Source organism: Anomaloglossus baeobatrachus, chromosome 1 (assembly GCF_048569485.1).
Source record: "Anomaloglossus baeobatrachus isolate aAnoBae1 chromosome 1, aAnoBae1.hap1, whole genome shotgun sequence".
Classification (NCBI taxonomy): Eukaryota; Metazoa; Chordata; class Amphibia; order Anura; family Aromobatidae; genus Anomaloglossus; species Anomaloglossus baeobatrachus.
The window spans coordinates 50522263-50533159 of record NC_134353.1 but is presented as its reverse complement, the minus strand read 5'-3'; positions in this window follow the sequence as shown (position 1 = coordinate 50533159).

Genomic DNA, 10897 nt, shown 5'->3' with positions numbered 1-10897 from the left:
CTCTCCTGTTCTTGCCTACGCCACCTAGCAACCAGGCTCTCTTACCACACCCCTTGAGAGGAGATGGAGGCTTTTGGCCCCCTCCACTATTCCAGTGGAGGTGAAGGCTTTTCCCCCTCCTGGGATCCCCAGGGGTCCTCTCAAAGGTACATGTGTGAGACCTGATCACTATGCGCCTGTGTAGTCACACCTCGGTCAGCCTTCTGGATTACCTGTATTGTACTGTCCCCAGCATGGGTGCAGTACTCAGTGGTGCCTGACCAGGTCAGGGGCGCCACACTATCTCTAAGGCCTCCTTCAGACGTCTTTTTCTCACTTTTTTCTGTTTCAGTGTTTTTCACAGACAAAACAAGTGCCCATTAGAGTCTATGTTCACATATCCATGTTTTTTTTCACACCAAGTGTCAGCAAAAATAAGTCCATTTTTGATCAGTCACAGACCTAAATCACCCATTCAAGACTATGGGTCCATGAAAATCCGGGACAGCAGACGACTAAGACCTGGGCCATCTGTGTGCGTCAGGAAAACGCTAATGAAAATCTGTCCTTTTTTCACGTACAAGAAAAAGTGACTGAAGTCTGAATGAGACCAAACACTGAAATAAAGTAATGGATCATAGAGAGCCGACACAGCCGGGAACAATGTAGGGTCAGGTCTATAACAAGAGCAGATAGAGCCGCAATGTGAGGGAGCGACACAGACAAGACAACTGCAAAATGTTCCATAAACCAAGTATTTAGGTGTCAATGGAAAAGCCGGAATATTTCTATATTCATTACATTATTGTGTTCTCTGTCTGCCCCTAATACAATTACTCTCTCATTTATTCATTAACTTATTTGTTGTCATTAATGTGAATATTTCTGATGGGAAAAGCTGTTTGTCAGCGTCAGTTCTGTCAGGATCTTGTTCTTTTCAGCAGATAGAACATTTATGATCATTTTTATTTGTTTCAGTAAAACTTTATTTCTCACATTCGGAAACCTCAGAGCAGATGTGAATTATTTATAGTTTTCCGCGCTTATTCTCAGAGGACTGAGGTTCACATTATACAGATACACTAAACACCCTTATAATTTCACATCTGGCCATATAACACCTAGAAAGTAAATGAGGACGGAGGTTTTTGTACGGCTCTGTATCACTGTGTGAGAGGATACTGTGCAAACTGCTGACAGGAATATTCTGCTGCATCTTCCTCTGTCGCTCCTCGGATTGTAAGAGTGAAAGATGTTCCAGATCCGGATCCAGAGAACCGGTCTGGGACTCCTGTATCTCGGTTGGTTGCATCATATATAAGAAGCTTTGGTTGTTCTCCTGATTTCTGTTGGTACCAGGCTAAATAGCCACCTATACCAGCACTGGCCGTACATGAGACGGTGACTGTATCTCCAGGGGACACAGAGATATGATCCGGAGTCTGAGTCATCACAATCTCTCCACAGGATCCTGAGGATTAGAAGAGACATATTCATTACTGATAAATGTCGGGATATTCCTAGAAATCCTGATCTGATGATGGATCCTCTGTATAGATTTCTCTACACACAATCATGGAAGGATCCGAATCTCTCACCCTGAATAGAGATGAAGATCACAGCCAGCAGATAACTGCGAGAAACCATCCTGATGTGTCTGGACTGTCAGAGAGAAGCTAGAAGATGAGACAATCTGTACAATGAGGTCTATATAGAGAGTGACGGGGGGATACAGGAGACCCCCAGAGACTGTGGAGGGAAATACATGTAAATTCGGTGGTTATGTGACGGTTTCTGGTGTAATGGAGACCGGCGTCATCTCCTCCCAGAAGAGAATTAATGTCACTTGTAGGAAATATAAGAGTTGTGTAATAAATTCTTGTCATTTCTGCGGTCGCAGGTTATTATCAGGGATTCAGCTCTTTCTCTGTACAGATGTTGCACCTGGAAAAAAGAATGTTCACGTCACAAACTATTTCCACCGTAAAATCGAAACACTTCGGCACTCATGTAGAAAAACTGAGCAAGGAAGAAAATTCTTGAGATTCAATTTTTCTTGTGATGGAAAACAAAATAAGTCCTGTTGAACCAACGTTTCGGGCCAAGCATGGACCTTTCTCAAGGTGTTTGGGGCCTGTGGGTCATAGAAAAGAGTCTAAATGTTTAGCATACATAGATCAACATCACAAATAAAGTGTATACATGAGATCGGTACAAGACAAAGGTAGCAATTCACATAAATGATTATACAGAAAAAAAAATAATTGATCCGACAGGAGAGGAAAAACATCACATACCTATCAGAGAACATGAGGAAATACGGATTCACATGGGAAAAAAAGGAAAACATATGAATACATATGCAGGTAATCTATGGATAGGCCACAAGGGGGCAGCAGTACACCCCAAAAGCATTATGAAATAAAAAGGGAAAAAAAGACTAACAATATTAAAAACAAAAACAGACGTATTCATACCTGATATATGACAAAATAAAGAATCTCGCTGGAAAATGTATCAATGTACAACAGTGTCCCAATATATGTTGGAGTGAAAATAAGAAACGTGCCCCCAATATAATTGTGTTAGGAAATCTGCATTCAAGTGTGTTAGGTGAGTGATGCTGAAATAGAAATGTCAAGGCATGAGTCTCTGTGCGAACCAATCTAATATATAAAGCTGAGTGTATGTATGTGTGTATGTATATGTGTATGTACAGGTATATGTGTATGTTGTGTGTGTGTGTGTGTGTGTGTATGTATATGTGTATGTTGTGTGTGTGTCTATATGTGTGTGTGCGTGTGTGTATGTGTGTGTGTATGTGTGTGTATGTGTGTGTATATCTCTCTATGTGTGTGTGTATATGTGTATGTGTGTATATGTATGTTTGTGTGTATGTATGTGTGTGTATGTATGTGTGTATGTGTGTGTGTATGTATGTGTGTATGTCCACTAAAGGAATTCGTACCGTTGCATTTAGAATCACAAAATTTTGTACCCCATTTGACTCAAGGAACATCATAGACTACGTTTTGACGGTAAAATTTTAACCCCACACTTAACAATTATTCACCAAAAAATCTGCCTCCATTATTATAAACTCCTATTATGGACAGGCTGGTGTAAGTCACATGACCTTACCTGTATACTAACTGTGTGGGGTTTTATGAGGTAATATTTTGACTGTTTTGATAGATAACCTGGATGTTTATCAGGTGCCCTATAGCAACCAATCACAGCTCTGCTTCTATTTTGCTACAGGTCATAGGAGCTCTAATTGGTTGCTAAAGGACATTCTTAGTATAAGAAGCTTATGTGTGAGGTAATATGTTGTTGGAGAGACAGATAGGGAAAGAGGCAGAAAGACAGGGAAAGAGGCAGACATGGAAAGAGAGAGATAGATAAACAGGGAAAGAGACAGACAGAAAAAAGCAGACATGGAAAGAGTCAGACAGACAGGGATAGAGACAGGGAAAGATACAGACAGACAGGGAAAGAGACAGAGACAGACAGACAGAGAGACATATAGACAAACAAAGAGACAGAGAGGGAAAGAGGCAGACAGGGAAATACACAGAGAAAGACAAACAGACAGACAGAGACAGACAGAAACAGAGACTGAGAGACACAGATAGGGAAAGAGACATTCAGAGACAGACAAAGACAAGCAGAAACAGATAGGGAAAGAGACAGAATGGGGTGCTACCAAGGCATAATGAACAGGCAGTGCATTATAGTATATGGACAGTATATATGTATTAGAGAGATGGTTTACCTGAGATCATGTTCCACTGCCGTGCCAACGCCAGACTCAACACGTGTTTCGGCACGTGGCCTTCGTCAGGGGAGTGTGGTGGTGCGTATTGCACTATTTCATTATTTTTTATCTTGCTTTTAATTACTTATCAATAACATTTCAATTTTATAGACTACATTTATTTGTATTGGCTATTCTTTTTTTGGTTTATAGAGTTATTAGACTCATATTTATAGCCTTTTCCATATACTATATGGGAGATGTGATAGTATATTGATACCATCGGACATTTTGTCATATCCCCATGTATGACATAATTTGGTAATTAAGCTTATCACAATAGTTGGTAGGAATTTGGCCCATTCTGCTGGACAGAACTAGTGTAACTGAGCCCTGTTTGTAGGTCATCTTGCTCACACGTGCCTTTTCAGCTTTGCCCATAAATTATCAATCGGATTGAGATCAGGGCTTTATGATGGCCACTCCAAAACATTGACTTTGTTATATTTAAGTAGAGATGAGCGATCCTGATTGGCAAAGATCGGAAAATGTTAAAAATCATACAATCTTTGGCCGGATTGGATTGGGAACAGACATCCAATCATTTACTGCAAAATAGGATTGGTAAATGTTTGGATGGCAAGAAACATTCTCTCCCTGCCAATCACAGCCATATCAAGTATTGGGATGGCTGTGATTGACCACTGTAAAAAGAAAAGAAAGCAAAAGGGTTAACTCAGTACATACTTACTGAATCTGCAGCAGTACTTCCGGGACTTAAATTTATCCCTCATCCACATACACTGCTTATTCCATTCACCCGCATCTCTGATTGGCTGCAATCAGATCCCGCCACCAGACGGCGTCTGTGGTTGGTTGGAATAACAGACGCTCTGTGCGGGTCTCTATCGTGGTATTAAATAAATAGCTAAAACAGTTGGCATAGGGTCCCCCTCAATATTAATGCCAGCACAGATAAAGCCATGGCTACAGGCTGCAACAACCAGCAGTTCACTTATCTTTGCTGTGTATCAAAATAGGAGGCCCTGCATGCGGCTTTTCTTTTCCCTACAGTGGAACCTTGGATTATGACCATAATTCATTCTGGGAGTCTGCTCTTAAGAAAAAACGTGTACAGTGTAGCCGAATTGAGTATAGTATTACAAGAGCAACAAACCTCAAATTCACTTAAAAATATTCTTTATTGATATATATTAAAAATTTTACAGACACCCAGTGTTATAAACACATAAGGACCAATAGAGGGGGAGGAGCTTAATATATGGGGTCCCTATAGCGCCCTATGGGACCTAGCTCCTACCTACCAATGGAGGGTATGACACCTTAAATGTTTTGGGCGCACCCGTTCCACGTCGGCTTGCCCTCAACAAGCCCTAACAACTAGTGAATTAAAATAATAATTACACTCTAAATGGCCAGATGGTGATATTAAATTATGCAGAATATAAATTAATCTAGATATAGATTACAAGGTTAATATCCTCCAGTAAAGAAGGTTTAACACAGAAACACAAGGAGTCATGTGCCAAGCCTCAGGAAAAGGTAATAAACCAATTTAGGGCAACCAATACCGCACATGAGAAAATCCTTCAGACAAATATAATGGAGGACATGAATGAAGAAAATACTGTTTTTATATTCCGTCACTCAATATCCTCCCCCCTCACATAATAATTATCACGGCCATTGCTCATGGACAAACTTCATACCAGAGTTTTGCCAAAAAGATGCACAATCTAGATAAGATATGTAAATATATAGTGCAGTGCCCACAGGCAATCATAAAGATAGTCATGGAGCAGAAATAAACATAGTGTTAATCACACTCAGGAAAAACGATATAAATCAATTACTTCCCTGAAAGGAGATGCTCTGCAATGCCTCGACGCGTTTCCCCTTTTCCAAGATGTAAGGATCATCAGGAGGCTGGAAAATCACAAGTAACTGATGTGTATGGAGGAATAATCCATGGCTGTGTGCCTTAAGTGGGCTTTGCACGTTGCGACATCGCAAGCCGATGCTGCGATGTCGCACGCGATAGTCCACGCCCCCGTCGCAGGTACAATATCTTGTGAAAGCTGGCGTAGCGAAAATTATCGCTACGCCAGCTTCACATGCACTCACCTGCCCTGCGACCGTCGCGCTGGCCGGCGACCCGCCTCCTTATTAAGGGGGCGGGTCGTGCGGCGTCACTGCGACGTCACACGGCAGGCAGTCAATAGGAGCGGAGGGGCGGAGATGAACGGGATGTAAACATCCCGCCCACCTCCTTCCTTCAGCATAACCTACGGAAGCCGCGGTGACACAGGTAGGAGATGTTCCCCGCTCCTGCGACTTCACACACAGCGATGTGTGCTGCCGCAGGAGCGAGGAACAACATCGGACCATCGCGTTAGCGTAATTATGGATTACGCCGATGCTGCACCGATGATACGATTACAACGCTTTTGCGCTCGTTAATCGTATCATCTAGACTTTACACACTGCGATGTCGCATGCGATGCCGGATGTGCGTCACTTTCAATTTGACCCCACCGACATCACACATGCGATGTCGTAGTGTGCAAAGCCCGCCTTAAACTGCTCTTAAACCAAGTTACTCTTATATCAAAGCGAATTTTCCCACAGGAAATAATTAAAACGCAGACAATTCATTCCACAATCCACAAATATTTACTGTATTTATACAAACTTATTACATTACTACAAAATGTACTGTATTCATATAAAATTAGAGCAGTACACTAATACAAAATACTGTACAGTAAAAAAAACATACAAACCAAATTAAATTGCGCGTTAGCTTACAATAGACGTGTTGGTGTGTGGAAGGTAGACTATAGAGAGAAAATGATGTATAAATATGACATTCTTTCCACAACTACAGTACACAAAAAAACATACCCCAAAATAAGGGCAGAACTAAGCCAAATATGGGGTAGGAAAACTGTACAGGCAGATTACAGTACAAGTAATGTGGAGTACTGGTTAGCAGAAAGTACAATACTGTATCCACAAATGCAAATTGATAGACATGCTGTATAGTATATACTGTACTGTACAATGGTACACTGTATACAGTACATATGTACAGAAAGTTATCTCCAGAGCGGGTCAGAGCACGGTGAAAGGATGGAACGGAAGTGAGTGTGATGAGTATTTGGTCTTATTGCAAATCATTGCTCTTAAACCAAGTTACTAATTTTTGAAAAGCTTTGCTTGTCTTGCAAAACACTCTCAAACCAAGTTACTATTAATCCAAGGTTCCACTGTATTCAAATAAATAATTTTAAAAATCCGGCATGTAGTCCCCCCTAATTTTGACACCCAGCTAAGATAAAGCCCGATAGCTGGGGGCTGGTATTCTGAAGCTGGGGTTACCCATGCTTAATGAGCCCCCCAGCCTAAAAGTAGCAGCATGCAGCAGCCCAGGATTGTCACATCCATTAAATGGGACAATCCCGGCACTTTTTCTTGCTCTTCTTGATTGCCCTTGTGCAGTGGTAATTGGGGTAAGAAGGGGTTAATCGCAGCTCACAGCTGCCACTAAGTCCTAGTGTAGTATGCGGCATGTATAAGACCCCCTATTAGTAATCTGTAAGTGAAAGTAAATAAACATAAACACCGAAAAAATTCTTTATTTGAAATAAAAGACAAAGAAGCACCCTCTTTCACTACTTTATTAACCCCCAAAACACCCCTTCAGGTCTGACGTAATCCACATGAGGTCCCACGACGATTCCAGTTCTGCTACATTACTGAAAGCAAAGTGGACTACACTGTAACATGATTATAAGTCTGTGAGCTTCAGGCAAAGACTGAGCTGCTATGATCGGTAACATCACTCAGGTAACAGCTGGAGGTTCCCTCGGCCCCCCACCTGTGACCGCAGGTAACCTTACCTCAAGGGACCTAAATGAACTCTCCCTGAGCTCACAGACCTGCATCTCCTGCAGAAAACTTCTGTTGTTTTGCCATGAGATGCAGATTTGGTGCTAAAGTTTTTGCACCATATTCCTGCACCCAACCTACACCTCCTGGCACAAAAAAAAAATCACTATTGCATGCGTTATGAAGCAGTAGTGATGCAATTTTTTGCCACCAAGTGAAGATTTGGTGCAGGAATATGGTGTAAAAATTTCAGCACCAAATCTGCATCTCTTGTCAAAAATAATGCACAAAAAAGGTTTTGACGCCGTTTTGGTGCTGTTTTCTTCCAGGGGGTGCAGATTTGGTGCTAAAATCTAGTGCAGACATTTTTTTCACTTTTTTTTTACTTTTTCACTTAGTCCCTATATGGGACACTAATTTTGACTGCTGTGATCACAGCTGTAATGTACTGTAATGCTCGATCACTGCAGTACATTGCAGCTGTCAGAGATGCACTGTGAAAGACTGAGTGATCATGATGCAGGCATTATCACTTAGGTTTACCATAGTCAGGTGACAAGGAGGTCATCATGATGACCTCGGGTCACAATGACAACGATTAGGTCCTTGTGGGGTCCCGATCAGAGGGGAGAGGAAGAGCGATCCCTCTCTCAATCCCCTAAGTGCCATAATAGATATCAATCACTGCATTTAAGGGGTTAAACAGTGAGATGGCAAAGGTACCATCCCTGGCTGTGAGGGCTTGGGCTCGTCTGTTCGTAAAGCCAAGTGCCAGCGCCCTGTGCCCCCATGGTTGCTAGGACATACTGGTAGGTCCAAGGTCAAGAAACACCCAAAAAATAAGACATACCGGTACGTAAAAGGGTTAAGAAGTTTACTACCTTGTAATATGCACTGATATTAGCACATTTTACCACACAATTGATAGTCTTGTATTTCTATGCAGCTTCATGGTAGGCCCCAAAAATTATTTTCTCTGGTGAGCCCAAGGTTCTCCAGTCCAAAGCTGCTGATTGGGGATGCTTGAGCATAGTATTTAGGCCTTACAACCAATGGGTTTACACTCCTGGCTCACCATGTGCCTCCAATGTACAGAAAGATACTCCTGGATTCTGAATGGTTCTATTTTTTTCCTGTGCAATAAGACCCCAGATGTCTGACAGAAGCATAACACCGTGAGAAAGTCCCATCCACTGTGGGACCGTGTAGTGACCAATGTCAGATGCAACTGTCGTGGGCGGGGAGGAGGGTGTCAGCACACCGCGCTCACCCCTTCTGCTCGGGTCCGGCAGCGGCTCAGTGGTGGCTCGAGCGGTGGACCGGATCCCGGGGTTTCTCGAGCGACACTCCTCGCCCGTGAGTGAAAGGGGGGTTTTGGGATGTTGGGATAATGTCCGTGACGCCACCCACGGTTGTGGTGATGTGTAGCACCACCGCTGCTCAATGCGGGGATCCCGGGGATGGTGATGGGGAGCAGCCAGGTGTTGTGTTGCCCCTCCGTGGGTAGGGGTTGGTGATCCCGGGGCCCGGTGATGGCTTGGGAGGTGCAGGGCTTGGTGGGCGCAGGGACGCGGGGGCAGCGCTGTGCCTTGCGGCACTGTGGTACTCACTCAGCCTGAGACTTGGACACAGTTTGTACGGTAAACCAAACGGCTGGTAGGACGGTCCCACAGACGGCTGCTTTGCTTTCCTGGTAGGTGACGGTGATGTCCCTCTTCCTTGCACCTGTATGTACGGATGGTTGCGATGGGTCCCCACCGGTAACCCGCTCCCCGGCTTCAAGCTGGGCCGGAGGAGCACTACACTTTGCCCGCAGGCGCTGGCCCTCAGAGACTGGTGCCCTGGCGGTGGCGGTGCCTCTGTTGTACGGGTTGGGCTGTTGCCTTCAATCGGGACTTGGTTGTTGGGGGAATCTACGTCCCCTTCACTGACGGATTCGGCAAATTTGGCGACTCCTAGCCTTGCCGGGGTCCGAGAGGCCCCTGCCCTGGTGCTGACTGTCCTTCGGAACACTGTTCCAGACCACCGGGCACACAGCCAACGGGGTCCTTCCAGGAACTTCCAAACGGTCCCCCTCCAGACAGTCACCGCCGTCGCTGACCTTGCTGTTCTGGCCCTACACAAAGCTGGGCTCTCAGGCTTGCACACTCTCTGCTCTGTCACCACTTCTTGCTTTACTCCTTTTCCACTTTTCTTTCCTTCACTTTCACTTCCTTAACTCCTCTTAGCTGTTTACACAAGCCCTGCCCGGGCTAATCCGCGTTCACTCGTTCATGTCCCTCACTGGACTGCCTGGTACTTCCCGCCTCCAGAGCTGTGATCTCCTTGGTGGGCGGAGCCAACCGCCTGGCCCACCCCCTGGTGTGAATCATCAGCCTCTGGAGGAAGGCAACAAGGATTTTTGGTTCAGCTTAGGTGTGCCTACCTGGGATGTGGGGTGTGGTGGTGTGTGATCTGTGTCCCCTGGCTTGCCCAGGGCGACACATTCCCCCTTAGCAAAATGCAGACCGTCCGCGGGCTGCCGTCCTACACCGGTTTTATTTTTCTGAAAAAGGGGTAACAGGGTTAAACAAACATAAGCATTTTTAATAACTTCTTCCCAAGATGGGAGGCACATTTTACTTTTAACGTTTCAACGGTATACGGTTACGGTTTCCGCTCTCTCCCACCCAAGTAACCTGGCCCTGATGCTGCCCCTAAAGCCCAGGCAGCACCCCTTGACCCACAGTCCAGCACACGGTACCCGAGCGGGATCTGTCCTTCCCTCCAGAGGGTAGCCACCGGTTCTTTTGGTGGCTGGGCCCTGGCCTGCTCTGCTCAGGGCCCTCCCTCCAACCTGCCTCTCCGGAGGCGGCCTGCAGAAACGGTAATGGTACCCAACATTTTTACAAGCCACTAACGTTTTTGGTTGCCCTGCAAAGTTCACGGGCTTGTCCATGGATAGTTCCCATGCATAATTTTTTTAAACGGTCCCCACGGGGACAACGGTGCCGGCTCCAGCCGGTTGCAAATCACAAAAACAAATCTGGTTACTGTTCGGTAATCATTTTTCTTCTTATCATTCAACTTTTAAACTTTTCAACACAACAAACAAGCAGGTGGTCCCAACGGGGACGGTGCTGCGGGCATCCGCTGCCCTACTCCGGTTCCTCTACTAAGGCGGACCCATCCTCTGCCACCAGCACATCAAACATGCACTGACATTCCTGCTGTGACAGGGGTACCCGGTACCCATTTCCACCGGTACGC